This window comes from Diabrotica undecimpunctata, chromosome 1 (assembly GCF_040954645.1).
Source record: "Diabrotica undecimpunctata isolate CICGRU chromosome 1, icDiaUnde3, whole genome shotgun sequence".
Taxonomy (NCBI): Eukaryota; Metazoa; Arthropoda; class Insecta; order Coleoptera; family Chrysomelidae; genus Diabrotica; species Diabrotica undecimpunctata.
Window position 1 is genome coordinate 167,358,452 of NC_092803.1, and position 17,446 is coordinate 167,375,897.

Consider the following 17,446-nt stretch of genomic DNA (forward strand, 5'->3'; position numbering starts at 1 on the left):
CTGTGCCAGAGAACTGGAACTGGCTGTGCGCTGTGCGCTATGAAAAACCGGGTTCAGGACTGTAAACAGGCTCAGACAGACATGATGCCGTAGCCCTTAGCGCATACACTTCGGTGACAAGATATGTGCTGCGGCAAACGTAGAGGCATGCGTCTAAGCGCACGCAGATAGACGCACAGTGTGGACATAGCTACTGACTTCTTTACATCTTTTAAATGTGTCAATCTTGTGTATAGCTTTTCGGAAGGACAAAAACAGTAAAGCAAACCCAACCTTTTGGAATCTGTCCTGCGTCGAAGACACAATTTCAGTTATATAATATGCGTATGTTACCAGTATTGATGTTAGAATACAAAACGATATTATTTTCTGATTCTTGAATATTTTCGACTCAATTTATAAAATAATACATTGTAGATACGTTATGTTTTGGGGCAATCAGTTTTGGTTTATTTTTAATTTAGAGAAATTTTAATAATTTTTCTCTATTCTTTAATCTTTTGTTTTCTAATTTGTTTCTAACGCACGCCAAAAAGCGGACTATAATTTATTGATAGATAATAGTACACATCATTAATTTTCATACTTAATTACATATTATATTTTCGTTAATCACATCATTAGATCAATCAATATTCGGAGGTCAGCATCACGGTTCACGTATGATTTAATAACATATTCTCTCTCACGCAGGAAACATAATCAGCAAATTTCACTTTTGGTAGGACTTTCTTTGATTAAACAAATAGTTATGTTGAAATTGATGATATGTTTTGTTGACCTTCACCTGCTATTAAACAAACAGTTAAACTGTTTTTATTTTGACGTTAAAGTTTGTAAACGTAGGAATGTATGCTTTGTCAATCTGATTGCGCTATGCAAATAGTAATCATATAAAATGTGTATAAAGAATGCAGAAATATAGATTACATAATAAATAAATACACTTCTCTACCAAAATGTACACAAAAGTCTGAAGTATATTTTTATAAAAACCACTCGTTCTAACTTGGATGTTAATTTATAAATTTTAATAAAGTAATATTAACAGGTTAAGTGCCATGTGAGGCCAACACGGACTCACACATAAAAGTTATATACGGGCCGCGTGATGCCGAAGTACATTCACGCGCTAGGTTGTCAGAAAATGTTGTGTAGTACAACAGCGCCTTCTCGAACTCATTTAAAATACACGGGGACATTTCGAGCCCGGCTAGATGGTCTAGAAAGCATACTTGGCCTGTGCTTTTGAGATGTCAACGAGGACTCACATGGCCCATAATATTTATGTATGACAAAAAAATAGTCAAGACAATAGAATTTTTTACCATTACATATCAATGAGGTGTTGGTTGCTTTAATCTGTGCTACTTGCTTCCTTCCTCTTCTACCATTTTTACGTAACACGTTGGAGATCGTCTTCTGCCTGTACGACCTATATCGCTGAGTTTGTGACTATTTTCCATACTAACTGGTGTGACAATAAAATCTCCTAATAGGCCCCGAATTACCTCTTCCTTGAATTTGGGCGACATAGGCAAGTGCTGTGCCAGTCAAGAGCTCCATCGATAATTTTCTGTACCATTTTATTCCTGTACGTAATGGCGAATTATAGCTTTTCATTTGATCTGATATATTAATGAAGCTTTTATATTTGTTACATTCGATGACATTCATTGGCTTCTGAGCAACGATGTCCGAATTACTTTGTTCAGTTACATGTTTATTATATTTGCAGTTTGCACGTAGCGTACCAATCATATAAGTTTTTCGGTGTAGTTCATGTGTAAGTGTGACAGAACTGTAGTTCTGCAAGTCAATCACAAGTGTTAGTCCTTTGTCAAGCAGTCCATCCATAAGTTTTTATCACTACATTTGTTGGTATGGTGCTACCTTCAGCATGCTTCTTTTCAAAGTATGTTCAATGCAAAGTTTGAATAATTTTATCCCAAATTTGTGCCTCTTGTTGGCAATATACTGCTTGAATTTTAATCGCCCTTGAAAAGGCACTAAAGTTTCGTAACTGCACACATTTTTCTTTGAAACTATGGCAGCCTTGAATTTTGCCCTTCAGTCTGCTAACCAAAGGAACGATCTTCTGCAAACGGTGATCTGCTGTTACTGAATTATCGTTTAAATGCAGCGTTTTCCACAATAACAGGAAGCGATTCCTTGAATTGAGCGATTGAAAAGGAATATGTTGAGTTCACACCAATTTACTAGAAAAATTAGAGGAAGTCAGGAAAAATTAAAAGAAGCCAGGAAAAATTAGAGGGAGAGACGATAAAATTGGAGGGGGTCAGAAAAAATTTGGGATGAGTCAGAAAAATTGGAGGGAGATACGATAAAATAGAAGGAAAGAAGAAAAAAATGAGTAGAGTGATTGTAGGTAGCAATTGGTAGGTCGCATGTCTCATGGTCGTGGGTAAAATCACTAGTTATAAGTAGGTATAACCGTTCAAAAGATACAAGGGGGAGGAAACTTTTGGCTAGCATTTATATATATATATATATATATATATATATATATATATATATATATATATATATATATATATATATATATATATATATATATATATATATATATATATATATAATGCGTATGTATATGTGTGTATGTATTTTCTCTTTTGATTTTATGTATGAACTTGGAAGCCCATTCTGACTTTTGTTCTCACATCATTCTCTGGTTTACAAACTTTTTGATATTTTGCGTTACTTGTTGATAAAACACTCTTATTTACTTACTGACTTGAATTATATTTTAATATATTTTCCTTTCTGGTACAGTTGGTTTTATGTGTAATTGGTAATTATTTTGTCATTATTTTCACATGTGTGTGCGTCACTATTGCACATACTGCATTAAAAATATATCTTGGATCTTTTCAATCAATTATATCAATCTTATCATCAAAAATAACAATGTTCATAACGTAATGAATAATTCTCCTATTTCTTATTTTCTTCCAAATGTTTTTCTTACATGTATTAACTGATTTGCTTTGGCTTTTTTAAATTGGTGTCGGAGTTAACGGCGCCGTGGCTTAGTTGGTTAAAGCGCCTGTCTAGTAAACAGGAGATCGTGAGTTCGAATCTCGCCGGGGCCTTTTTTCTTCAAGTTTGACTTTTTAAACAGACTTTAAGTAAAAAATATCCTCCCCGGCGGGGAAACGAACCCAGGTCTCCCGCGTGACAGGCGGGGATACTGACCACTATACTACCGAGGATATAAATGCATTTGGTTATAGCATTATGCACGCACTAATGTAAAAATTAATTTCCATTTTTAGGGTGCTGTTCGCAACAGTTATTCATGTGCTCAGATCCTTAGTACTTTAACCAAAAGCATTTGCTTTTAATTTTTATTTTGATCTTGATAGATATGTTGAAGCATATTTCTATGCTTGGTTCAGATAATCGCAGGTGGTTCGCAAAATTTATTTAGATTCATAAATAAACAAATCGAATTGCAATAAATGAAAATTTTTTCGATGGATGATATCACAAGCATTTCAACAAATGGCTAAGCTATTCAAATGCTTTACTAGTGCCCATAAAAATCAGGTTACTACGATGTTATATCTTTCATCTTTCCTACACTATAGTACGGAGTTGAGTAGTGTACTCTCTGTAGACACTATCTGTAAGAAAATTGAGGCTTTCGAAATGTGGCTTTATCGTAGTGTCCGGAAAATATCCTATATTAACCACGTTACTAACCAGGCCATTTTATTAAGAATGCAAAAAGGAAAAGAGTTGTTAACCAAAATAAAAACAGCCAAAACTGAATACCTTATGCGGAACAGCCAAAGATATTATAGTTTATTCGTCTTCCGGGTTTGGACCGTGTCATTTGTGAGTGACCCAAAAGTGGGTTCATCTCGACGTTTCGCTACAATTGTATGTAGCTTCTTCAGGAGAACAAAAGACAGGAAGATGGGTAGTTAGCAACGGTAACTCAGTTACTCAACGCAACCAGAGGCGAATACTAACTACCAAGATGGGCATTTGGTCACAGTAACTCAACTACTCAACGTAGCCAGAGGTGAAAATCAAATGCCAGGACAGGGATTCACGTCCAACAGCTCAGAACACTAACGCGTCGAGAGGCAGGGAGTGAATCCGACGATTACTCCGCTACCGCTCTATTTATAGTCGCGGTGACCTGTCGTGTCGGGACGTATCGGCACACTTCGTGGCGCGAACGTCAAGAAGCGCGCGCTGGCCAATCATGTGGCTGCATCGTGGTAGCGGGACCGGACGGCGGCTCTAGACTGGGATTCCAGATGGGAGACAAGTAGTATCCTTCCTCTCCTTCCTACAATTGTAGCGAAACGTCGAGATGAACCCACTTTTGGGTCACTCACAAATGACACGGTCCAAACCCGGAAGACGAATAAACTATAATTCTGACTCTGGCCGTGGAAGCCTACGATTTCATTTAGCCAAAGATATGTTCGAGTCGACGCACTTACACGTGAATACAAAAAGATCATGAACAATATAAACCTGCCGATCCACCAAGATACCGAGGATGCACGAAATACCCGTCTCCGTTCTAGAAAATCACCAATGAAAACGGCGAGAGAATGGTACATGAGGAGTTCAACATCACGAATGCATGGTCCCAAGAATGGAACAAATGGCAAAATAACATGCCCTGCATTACCCATAAGCCACCAGGTTTTGATCTTCCACGCAAAACATGGCCCACTCTAAATAGGATCCGAACCAGACATGGCAGATGTGCATACATGCTACATAAATGGGGAAAGAACCCGTCTCCTCAATGTGACTGTGGGGAGAACCAAACCATCGACCACATTATTCAAGAGTGTCCCTCAAGATCCTACAATGGTAGTCCTGAAGACTTCCTGTTTGCAACTTCAGAGTCAATTGATTATATTAATACACTTGATGTTTGTTTATAACTATTTAAAGTTTGTCAAATACCTATATTACTAGTGTTTGTGTATTTGTTCTAAATGTGTTGTAATTGCCATACGATAAATAAATAAATAAATGTCCAAAACTATGTATAATCTCGTCTATTTTAAATATTTTTTGCTTTTCATTCATTTTGGCTAAATGTAGTAATTTAGACTTAAAAGAAATTCGTTAACCATTCTTTTATTTTATGTACTGTCCAGTACATAAAATAAGGAATTTGTACATCCAGAAGATGTACATCCAGGAATTTGTTTTTTATTAAAAGTTTCCGAATGGAATTATCCAAGATTGGCCAAGACTATAACAGATGGTTCATGTAAACTTGGAAGCAGTTTTTCTTTAAACCATTTCACAAATATCTCCGTATTCATGTAATTATGATAATTATGATAATTAGCTGATTTTGATTTTGACGACACAAAATCCGCTCCATCAATAAAACCGTGTTTTCCCTCCGAATTCAATATAATATGCCTCTTTCTCTCAGTATCGATGTGTGTTATGGATTTTATAGTCTCGTCCTGGCAAATCCATTTTTTTCCATCTTTAGCAAAAATCCACGTTGCTTCTAAATAAACAAATGAAATTATTTTAGAACACACTAAATTTTCACCTACATTGACCGTAAAAAATACAATAGAACTAGTTAATAAAATACATTTTCAATTACCAAACAACTCCAGAATAATGTCATTTGACAAAAAAAATATTGTTCCTAGTATTCCTTCTACAGAAACTTTTGTTCTAGTAAAAACGTTTTAGACCATACCATTACAAATACAATCATTACATATGAAATTTTACATCTTCTTGAAATTTACAATAGAAACAGAACAGAATCAATCCATAAAATTTCTAGATTTAAAAACAAACATGAGTTCTCCGTTATCCATAAACCTACCCATACTGACACCAGAATACACAATTCATCATACCATTCTACACAAGATAAATTGGCAACCTACCGTAGCATGTTACATAGATTAATTGAAATTCTCATGCCAAAAAACAACTACGAGTTAAACATCATTAAGCAAATAGCAGTAAACAATGAGTACAAAGAAAAAAAGCCCAGTACCTGCTGCTCGATTACCTCTACCGACAAGATATCAACAAAAATAGCCAAACACATAAAAAAGAAAGGAATAACACCAGCTTTCAGAACAAACGACAACTTGACAAATATATTAAGAAAAACAAGAGCCAAAAGAAAAACCACTTACACAGTGTTGTATACAAATGTAAATATGGCTACTGCCTTATAAGAACTTACATCGGTCAAACTGGTATAACTTTTAACAAACGGATAGCAGAACATAAAAGGGCCACTTTCAATAATAGAAAAACAGGCTCTACGTACGCACTTCACCCTCTTAAATCGCCATAATCATTCTGATAATGACCAATTTCAAATTAATCACAATTAAAATAAAGACTCTAAGCTATATTTACAGACCAACAGTTCTCCTCTCCTCAACTAATTGAGTTGATGACTATAAAATGTGAACGCATATCAAAAATAGATCTCTTGAGAAAGGCACTCTGTCGAAACAGCTGTAGTGATAAGATATTATAATAAATTTTGTGGAAGTTTTGAAAACAAAAGTTTTCAGTGTTTTATTGTTGTATAATATGTCTGAATTGTCAATATGGTTTACGGGTTACGGGTTTATGGGTCAATATGAGGCAGATAAAGTTAAATTATGAAAAGAATGTTTTGTATTACCAAGTAACACAAAATTTGTTTATTTGCTATTTTGAGAACGATTTCCGAAGTGGAAATTGAAACGTCAAAATCAATGTATTTTAAACTAAAATTGAGGTCAATTCCCAATAAAGATAGTAAATAATATTAAAATGTCACAAGAAAATAGCTTCGGAAAAATATTAAATGGTTTGGTCTTTAATAAAATGTATTAAATTCTTTGAGAATTATTTAATACTCTTTTAGTTAAGTATATTTTTTATTTAGATACTTTTTAAAATCAGTATGAAATAAAAAAACTTCTCCACGGCGGGGAATCGAACCCCGGTCTCCCGCGTGACAGGCGGGGATACTGACCACTATACTACCGAGGATGGTAGCTATCACTGATTTCATAGTCTTGGAACAAAATAAATTATTTATGAATAACTTATATCTCTGCAAATTTATGGAAACATCATGAGAAAAATAATTTTAAATTTTAGTTTTTTATTTCTCAAAGATTGCAAATAATTATTTAAACATTGCAAATTTTTGCAATCACCGTGGAACCACTACACTACCAAGGATTTTAAGTAATATTTTTCTAGTATTTGAACTACTTTGAAATATATTAATACTTTTAAAAATCACGAGACTCCTTTTTTCAATTGTAATATTTGTGCTACCTGGCATAACTGAAAAATTCCGAATATATTATCGTTAATACCATATTTAATGTTATAATTATTAATTTAATAATTTAATGTAATATTTAACCGTATAATAATAACAGAAATTATTGAAATCTAGCGATTTTCTTTCAATTCTATTCAAATTTTGTTTTGTTCTTGGTCGATTATTGTCCTATGGAATGATAGGGAATGGATACACACTCCCGGCAAAGACTAATCTACCCCGAAGGATGACTAATGACCTTAGGTATCGCGTAGTAACCGACCTTGATCCGTCCATAGCTTTGTTCTATCTACTAATGTGCACCAATAATAAAATGTTAAACAAAAGCAAAGTTTATAGGCATAGACAAATAATAAACATATTGATATTGCTGATATTAAGAAAGATAAAGTTGCGTATGTACTTTATATACATGTCCTGCCAGGTGACCTAACCAAATCAATCTTCTTAATCTGGCGATCTGAATAGTATGTGCTTATTCTGCGTTTGTTCCCCTTCTTCAATAATTCTCAGCTACTCTAACTCACCCGAAAATTCCTTCTTCTTTCAAACATTTAACATATTTTTTTGTTTTTTAGCATAAATCAGAGTTAGCTGCAATAAAGGACTATACTGTGAGTTGAATCAGTGTCCGATATAGTCTCAATTTCTGCCCTGGAGTTGTCCTTTTTCGGATTCTCAGAATCTGCTTCTTACTTTATTGACATTCTTCTCCTTTATCTATTAGGGTCGCTTCTGGGTAATCTAACTTTTTTGCACCTTGTTGAAACAATATTTTTCTTCGACTCTATCAGTCCTTGGTTATGTGTTTCGTATTTAGTATCTTTTCCATATACTTTGTTTTCTGATCATTAATAGTCAGTCCATAAAGCTTTGTCTTCTCCTCAAATCGTTTGAATATCTTCAACAATTGCCTTTTCGTTCTTACACTCACTTAGTTCTACATCGTCGGTAACCGCCGACGTACGTGCCTTCTGCAATCCTTAGACCTTTTTTGTGTTCTTATTCCGCTTTCTCTCATTATTGCCTTTTACAGGAAATTAAAAAATGCTGTTGACAACATTTTGTAATAAGTCTTTACATATTATTACTATTCTTATTAAAGAGATATAATTAAGAGAACCATAAAACCCATAGAAACAAACCGTAGGATAAAGAACAGTGGCACTAACGACATAAGAAGGAAACAGGTTTTTTTATTTCTAAAATTTGCAGGTAATTCTCATTTGATATCTTCCTATAGACAAGGAAAGCCTCTTCTCTTTCGCTTTTCACGTAAATATTTGTCTAACAATATAGGTACTAGTTTTTATTTATTACTACATACTACAAAGTTATTACATAAAAGCGATTACAAAATACCATACAAGCTATTACAGCCAAAGTCTATCCGAAAGGTACAAAGAGAACAGCGCAAATTACTAATCTATCTAACAAAAGTAACTTTTCCCTTATTCTTAAAGTCAATTCTTAAAATCAAAAAAACTAACCCGGTATATTAATATAAAATCCCTATCGGGCTACATCACAGAACGTTTTCGGAATAACTATTCCATTATGAATTAATTTGTTTGGATTAATTTGTAGTTGAATTAATTTTAACTACCATCTTTGATGTTAAAAAACTGTGATGTTTAAGTTATAAAAGGAATTGATCACATGTCAACGTAGGACTCTACTGGGGTTGCTAGCCCTTAGACAAAGTGTCTGTGAGTACATGTTGATAGCTACTGTTGCTGATTTGCTTTGTGATTCATGGTATACAATCAACTGCAGGAATTCAGTTTCCTTGTTGATGATAAATATATGTCACAATTGTTTAATTTCAGTATATTTGATGCTACCCACAATAATTTCTTGTTAACATCCTCGGTAGTATAGCGGTAAGTACCTCTGCCTGTCACGCGGGAGACCGGGGAGGATATTTTTACTTAGTTTAAAACGTCAAACTTGGAAAAAAAGGCCCCGGCGAGATTCGAACTCACGATCTCCTGTTTACTAGACAGGCGCTTTAACCAACTAAGCCACGGCGCCGTTAACCAAGCAATTAAAACTGAAAGTTATAAAGTAGAAGTTATAGATTTACCTTGTGTTATTCAGGCATAGAAATGGAAACTTCTTTCTAGTTTGCAAATGTTTTTTATACCTTCTGCCAAAATATACGTTAATATAAAATGTCACTATTTAAATTTAAATATATATAATACATATGATGTAACTCGAAACTGTTTTTGGCAAGTTAAAAAAGCATTAGCATTATTAAACAATAGACCTTAGCGCCAAAAGACCGCTTCAAAGGAAGACAAACATTCTAAATACATTATTAGGAAGTATAATATTGGTGGAAAGGGTAAACTTTGTTGCCAAACTATCCACATTTAAGAGAGGCGTATTTGAACACCTAATTGCTTCAAAATATTTATTAAGGACCACTGAAGCAATAAAACAATTAAGAGGTATTTTCCTTCGATTTATTTACACAATAGACTTAAGGGCTGGTTCAAACATTGACAATTATCGCAATTCTGATTATTACATAAAGAGTTATACAAATATTAGCTTTACAGTGAGTGCGGGGAGGCAGTAACAAATATACATGAAATGATAAAATTGAGAGAGACCAACTATATACGTTTTAACACAAAACACCGGGTTTACAAGCGCATTTATCACTTACGCAACACGCACTTTTCGGAATCACACACACCCGGCCTTTACTTGCCGAGAGGCAAATTGGCACTGTCTGTCTTAAGTTACATAACGAGGGGAGGACGGGTCCCTGATCTAGGAAATCAGTCGCACACACGTTAACACGATAGCTGCCGACCTGAGCGCACAATTTGATAAAATAACTATACTACGATTACAATATTATACAGGTTGTTTTTACAACAAATATACTATAGTAAAGGTATATAGTAGTAAGGATATATCCCTCCTTATCATTCCTTAAGCCCTTGTGAGTGTGTGGTGACACTCTAAATATTGTTACATTGTCTCTATTGGCTACAATCCTATGCCATATGGCTTTATGTTGGAATTTTCCCACCAAAGCCTTCATTTGGTCTGCCCATCGTGTTGGAGATCTTCCTCTTCGTCTTAGGCCTTTCACCTTTCCTTATACTACCAGTAGTTCCATGGTCCTCGTTCTTCTAGCAATATGGCCGAAGTAATTTAGGTATGCTCGGTTTAGATTTTTTAATTGCCGATCGCTTTACAGTAATGAATTGTTTTTGTTATACTACAGAGGGAAAAAATAATAAACACAACTATGTTTGTGAGATATTTATTAATTCTTTATTTATCTTAAAACATCGGTATGTATACATCCACCGTCGCAACATAACTTGACATGTTCGTATGTTCATCCGTCTAGTTGACGCAAAAGCTTGGTGCAATCCGTTTCGCAACTCCTCATTCAAAACATATCTACGTTTTTTAACTTTCTCTTTAATGAAATCGTACAGTGCATTGTCTGACGTTTTCAAATCTGGATTTCCTAGAGGCCAAGGCATTAGGCAGGGCAGTTTGAAGAACCTTGTCCAATCCATGGGTCCGGGAAGATTTCATTTAGGAGGTTGAAGACAGCGAGAGCAAAATGGGATGGAGCGCCATCTTGTTAAAAATAAACAGTGTCACCAGTTCTCTAAGCTCTCAATTGCGGTAGTAATTACTTGTTGATTATCTGCATATGATCGTGGTGAGTTACGCAGCCTTCAAAAAAATATGACCCCAGCAGATAAGTTGAAGTCATTCCAGCCCATATCATGACATTAGGCGGGTTATTTGACACTTCATCACAGAAATTAGGGTTGTTCTTTGCTCAGAAATAAACATTTTTATTTCAAGAGCTGCTGTAAATCTTAAACTCATTAGTGAACAGAACATTTTGTTTGTCACATGCTCCCTTGAAAAAAGTTGAAGCAGTAATAGGCACGCTTGCAGTCGGCTCTCCATATTATTTTTACTCAATTATACTCAACATATCACTCAACTTATTAACAGATACTGACCGGAAGGCCTTTACTTGTAAATCCACCTTTAAATGTGGTCTTGCATTGTTGACCGTTTAAACCAAACTCTGCAAAGCGCTTCCGCGTCGACTTCATCGGTTTACGTTCAATGGATTCCTTAATACCGGATATCGGCACAAGTTTCAGCTCGAGCGCTTGGTCTTCCACTTCTTAGTGCGTCAAAAACGGTTCAAAATGCAAAAGCCTCATGCTACTACGACAGCAAAGTTGATCTGGATGGTGTTGGTTTGTCAAAACGATTAACAAAGTCATTTATAATATCGTCCAGTGCTTTATTGTTCTAAATGACATTTGTATAACCATGTACAGCAATCAAACCCTCTTCAATTGTAAACTCACCACCATCACGTCTCACTGGCAAATAACGGTTGTCTGCGTAACCAGACAGATGCCACCTGATCTAAAGGGACTTTCCGGCCACCCTATATAAAACCAGTATCAAGAACCTCATAAATTGGTACCTACATTTAATGATTTTAATCATATAATCTCGTCAGGAAAATGTTTAAGAAAGATTTGTGTACGAATTGAATTCGTGCATTCTGCATGATTTAAAAATGAGTTCTAGCGCGTTTGATATCTTTTACAGTGCATAGAAATACAAGTCGAGTATTAATTTATTCGTGTAGTTCCAGCAAGTCCTTCTTCGTCTCATTAGTTTAATGAGTGGAAGCAATTTTTATGAATTCTTAGACTATAATAAAAATATGTAAAAAAATTATAGCTCACTTGTTTTTGTTCATATTAGTAAGTTCATATTAGTGTCGAGCAAACTAGTGGAGTATGTTAAGCATTTTACTCTATTTTTAAACTCTGTTGGAACAAATTTAAAGAAATTACTGATTTTGATCCATGACTATAAAATCAAATTACGTGTAGTCCTCGGTAGTATAGTGGTCAGTATCCCCGCCTGTCACGCGGGAGACCGGGGTTCGATTCCCCGCCGTGGAGAATATTTTTTTTTTGTAGTACAGTATACTCCCTTTATAACGAACACGGTTATTACGAGGTTTCGCTTATAACGAGGTACATTAGATGTCCCGTGAAATTTCTATTGAACTATAACCCTTTATAGCGAGGTAAATTTGCTTATAACGAGAGATAATAAGATTGCAAAACGTGTTTTTTTACGTTTTGGCCCGGCCGTATAAATAAATACCCTTTTTAACTGCGGGCCGCCCGCAATAAACTTCTTACAATTTATGATTCTTAGTCGGAAATGTAAAATTTATGATTCACAAGTGTCATTGTATTGGGTTGACCATTCACACCTAATAATATGGGTCCTAATAGACAAGATTTTTAAAGGTTGTCAGAAACTTTATCCAAGGAGAAAACGCAAATGAAGAAGCATAAAACTGTTTCACATCTTTAGAAAATATGATAGATAGAATACTGGACAATTTAAAGCAGTCAAAAATGACAAAATAACTTTATACGCTTTATACATATTTACAGAATACAGATTTTTTGTTTTAACATATATCATTGACAGTAAAAGTAAACAACTCTTTTTTGTTTTAATGCATTTCATTGACAATAAAAGTAAACAACTTTGTTTTAAAAACGCCATTCAAACAATATTTATTAGCATCTTATATTGCTCCGAATGGCTTCACTATAGAAAGTTAATGTTTTAGAAAACTACATATTCATATGTATGCACAATATTATTGTTGTTTGATATAACGAGATCCGCTTATAACGAGGTAATTAGTCTGCCATTTCAGTTCTCGTTATAGAGGGAGTCTACTGTATTTTATAGTAAATTTTTATTAAATATAAAAGAAGGCCCCGGCGAGATTCGAACTCACGATCTCCTGTTTACTAGACAGGCGCTTTAACCAACTAAGCCACGGCGCCGTTAAAATTAAGGAAAAAATTTGCGTAGCCCTAATTTACACCCAAAAAAGCGATAATAAAAAGCGATCACTGGTGGTCATGAAACACACGGATCTTTTTGAAGACCCGAATAAACGGGTATGGATCACTTAGCGGTCAGTACTCCGGGTTTCAAGTAATTTGAATCTTTACTGAAGAAACTACTGTCTTAATAATAGACTTTATTGTCAACAAAATAGATATTGGTAAGTTATCAACCATACCTTTCATGTCTCGAATGAATATTAGGTATATATTTATCAAACAGTTCCATAGCGTACGTCGCCTCTGTCCGTTCTCTAGACTTTTCCTCCATCCTCTTATATATGAAATTATCTCGTAGTTTAAATTTCTATCGCTCATTGCCTTTTTAGGTTAGTGAGTTTATCAGCTTCTTTTAAGTCTTCCACGTTGTTCTTCAATATCTGCCATGAATAAAAGAAGTAGAAATAAACCCACTTTAAATTGATATTGTGGTTAATTCCAATTAAAGATACTAAATACCACATTTGATTAGTTCTGCCGTAATATTACCCGGTCCAATGGGATAAATTTCGATGCTTCTGTGCAAAACTTTTTTTCCAATGCTTTTCTCTTAGTTTTTAATATTATTTTATTGAACAATTTCCTTTTTTTAACATATTTATCTTCTTTATTTTTGTACCTAGAAATTTAGAATATTTTTTTCTTTAATTTATTCTATCCGCCATACGTTATTATTTACATATTTACAGCATACTGTACAAATATCTCAATATTAACAGAACTAGACATTACCACTAGGCTTGCCACAATCATTAACCGAAATACAAAGTAATTTGGAAATATAGCCAGACGAGGAAAGGTATAAAGAGATTATTGGTTAAAGGAAAAGTTGATGATAAAAGAACTTGAGGTAGATCGCCACTTCGATGGTCAGACCAAATAAAGAGCACCACCAATGACTCTCTCTCTCTCTCTCTCTCTCTCTCTCTCTCTCTCTCTCTCTCTCTTTCTATGAGGCGACACACCACACGCATAAGAGAAGATTTAATAGCAACGATACATCGAATACCTTCATCATCAATTTGTACGCGTCCACTGTTAGACGTAGGTCTCCCTCAGCGCTTTCCATGTGTCTCTGTTTTGTGCGGCTTGCATCCAGTTACTTCTATCACGCTTCAGTTCGTCAGTCCATCTGGTTGCTGGGCGTCCTCTGCTCCGTAGTGCTGCTTGTCTTGGACTTCACTCAACAATACGTTTTGTTCATCGGTTGCCTGATAGTCTGGCGATGTGTTATGCCTAATTCCATTTTATCGACAGCGTAAGTTGTTTTTGTTCTATGACATATTTCTTCGTTTGGGATTCAGTCTCTCAGAGAGACACCCAACATCTGGCGGTCTATAACCCTCCGAGTTATGTGAATCTCATGTCAAAGAGTTTCCTTTTAAGGCATATGGTTAGGTCCTATTTAAATACATATTTTACTTTACCAAATGCTGCTCAGGCTCATTCTATGTGACGCGAGAGCTCACATGTCTGGTTATCTCTGTCCAACCGAATTGCATGTCCAAGTACTTACACGATTCAGTCTGTTTAATATGCCTTCCATTAATAGCAATATTTCGAATTAGCACTAGATTATTTGACTAATCTTTGGTACCAGAGCAACATTATTATTGCATCATCCATACGATCGACTATAAGGACGATGTCATCTACGAATCTCAAATGACTGAGATTTTCTCAGTTGTATTGATACCATACTCCTTTAGGTCTGCCTTCTTACAAGTATGTTCTAAAAGTGTCGTGAATAGCTTTGGAAATACGGTGTCTCCTTGCCGTACTCCTCGCTGTATATAGAATTTATTTGTCTCTTGTTCAGATGGTCTCATGTGGCATTTTTGTGGATATATTTAATTATGTTATTATTTTATGTTATTTGTCAATGCTTTTAACATTTTCTGCTGGATTATGGTATCAAATGCAATGCTTTCTCATAGTCCACGAATATCAGTGCGAATGGTTTGTTGTATTCTACAGACTTCTCTATCAAATTCTTTATCACTAGTAAGTGGTCGTTAGTGCTGTAACCCGATCTAAATACAGCTTGTTCTCTAGGCTGCTACAAGTCTAACTTAGCGTCCAGTCTTTTTTTTTGACAATTTTTGTGAAAAGTTTATATATGTGCGAGAGGAAACTGCTAGGACGGTAGTTTTTTAGATCTGTTATGTTTCCTTGCTAGTGTAATAAAAGAATGTTTGCATTGTTCTATTGAAAAGGGGTTTTTCCTTGGTAGGGAATTTATTATTATTCAATTCTAACAGTGCCGCTTTGACTTCGTATGGTCTTATTTCTGGCATTAATTGTGACCATATCCTTACGAAGGATAAAAGACAGTGGACGAGTGCTGTAATATTAGTAATCCTAAGTATTAACTTTTTTAGGCGTGGGAATAAATTCAGACAAGGTTTTTTTCAGTTTCTTAAGACTTCGAAAAAGAAAGGCCCCGGCGAGATTCGAACTCACGATCTCCTGTTTACTAGACAGGCGCTTTAACCAACTAAGCCACGGCGCCGTTATTCGTTATTTTTATTATAAAAAAAAAATTGCGACCTACAGTGAAAAATGTTTGGATAAGGAAGTCTTCGGATATTTAGAAAATGTTTTTGCCTGTAACTATTACAGGGCAAAGATAGACTTTCCAGATAATTGTGTCAGTAAATTGTCACATTACAGTAAAATCAATGCCATACATATAGTATTCTAACTAAACCAATATAAAATAAAATAAAAATTGACGGCAAATGTTTTTGGATAAAGTACTTAGGGATTCAAGAAAGGAACAACTGTTGCGAATAGCACCCTAAAAAAATTAAAACTGCTTTGTATAGTACTGCGTGTATAATGCTACTTAAGGGTTGTCACTCCCGAAGGTACTTTTTAAAAAGGCCCTTTTAAAGGTACAACTGACAGAGTAACAGCACTTTATTTAATATAATTACAACTGACTTTAAAATGAAAATTTACAGTATTTATATGAAATTAATTGATGACAACTTGTCTGCAATATGTGTCGAAACTGCTGATCGGCTGGACTATTGAACTGCAATACTGCTGACAATCGGGGTTAATGTATCGTAATTTCTCCATCCCCTGGGGAAGTTTTGTGAGGGATGAACAAAACTCTGTGAACTGTTTCTGAGGACTCTGGGCTTTGGTCAGGGATGTCTTCTGCTGTGGTTGGATTCTGCTCATCTTTTTCTTTTTTCAGTTTGCGTAACTTGAGAAAACCAAAAATTAAAAGGATTGCTACCAGTATATATATCGGTGGTGTCCATATGTAGCTGTGGTCCATTTGTGTTGGAAGGATGGATTGGAACCTTTCTTCTTCCTGTGATAACTTGTGTAGTTCGTCTAAAGGAATTCTGTCCAATTTTAGGGGTTTGACTATTGGGTGGTTCTTCAGAATAGTGGTGGTCTTGACTTTTGGTAATGTTAGTGGTTCTTCTTTAATTGTTGTTTTGGAATTTATGTAAACTTCATTATTGGTTCGTAGTTCACATCCTGGCGGTAGCTCAATTAGATAGGTCCCTTCGAGTACTTCTATTTCAGTGGTGGTGCAATGGGTAGATACTTTCGTAGCCTTTGGAAAAACGGCAATGTAGTGTGCATCGGATACTTTTTGAATGATCGTTGTAGTGACAGTGACGGGAACACTTTGGCATTGGGCAGCATCATTGATTAACTGGAGAATTTGGATGATGCAGTCATTAGTCTGGTCATTCTCTTGTGGAAATTTCTCAGGACAGATGAATGATTTGGATTCGCTTCTTTTGCATGGTACATCCATATATTGAAAAAGGTCTGAGTTGTGGACTAGGTATGGACCAGGTGGAATGATTATTGTGTGATTATTAGTTGGAAGGGAGTATAAATGGAAGTATGTGAACGACTTGGAATGAAGAATAGGAAAATGTAAAATAAAAACAAGGGTGTGATTCGTGTAGTAACCATCAATGTCTATGATTTCATAGTATTTGGTTAAGTCTTCTTCCTGAATATAGGGAATCTGTGATGCAGGGTGGTGTTCAAGCATCTTTTGCACGGTCCATTTTATTTCTTCAGGTTTAATGAGACCGTTGTGTAAAGTTTTGATTCTTGCAAATGTAATTGCTGTTTGTAGATCATCCAGTATTTGTATAATTGTTTG

The 17,446-nt window shown here is 35.2% G+C and overlaps 5 non-coding genes across 5 annotated transcripts; 1 reads left to right on the forward strand and 4 right to left on the reverse strand.

Moving 5' to 3' along the window:
• Positions 1–3,039: 3,039 nt before the first annotated feature.
• On the forward strand, positions 3,040–3,113 carry TRNAT-AGU (transfer RNA threonine (anticodon AGU)). Its single transcript has one exon. It is a non-coding gene; the product is annotated as a tRNA-Thr (tRNA).
• Positions 3,114–6,963: 3,850 nt separating this feature from the next.
• Positions 6,964–7,035, reverse strand: TRNAD-GUC (transfer RNA aspartic acid (anticodon GUC)). Its single transcript has one exon. It is a non-coding gene; the product is annotated as a tRNA-Asp (tRNA).
• Positions 7,036–9,299: 2,264 nt separating this feature from the next.
• TRNAT-AGU (transfer RNA threonine (anticodon AGU)) lies at positions 9,300–9,373 on the reverse strand. The gene has a single exon. It is a non-coding gene; the product is annotated as a tRNA-Thr (tRNA).
• A 3,789-nt stretch (positions 9,374–13,162) lies between these two features.
• TRNAT-AGU (transfer RNA threonine (anticodon AGU)) lies at positions 13,163–13,236 on the reverse strand. Its single transcript has one exon. It is a non-coding gene; the product is annotated as a tRNA-Thr (tRNA).
• Positions 13,237–15,737: 2,501 nt separating this feature from the next.
• TRNAT-AGU (transfer RNA threonine (anticodon AGU)) lies at positions 15,738–15,811 on the reverse strand. Its single transcript has one exon. It is a non-coding gene; the product is annotated as a tRNA-Thr (tRNA).
• Positions 15,812–17,446: the final 1,635 nt, after the last annotated feature.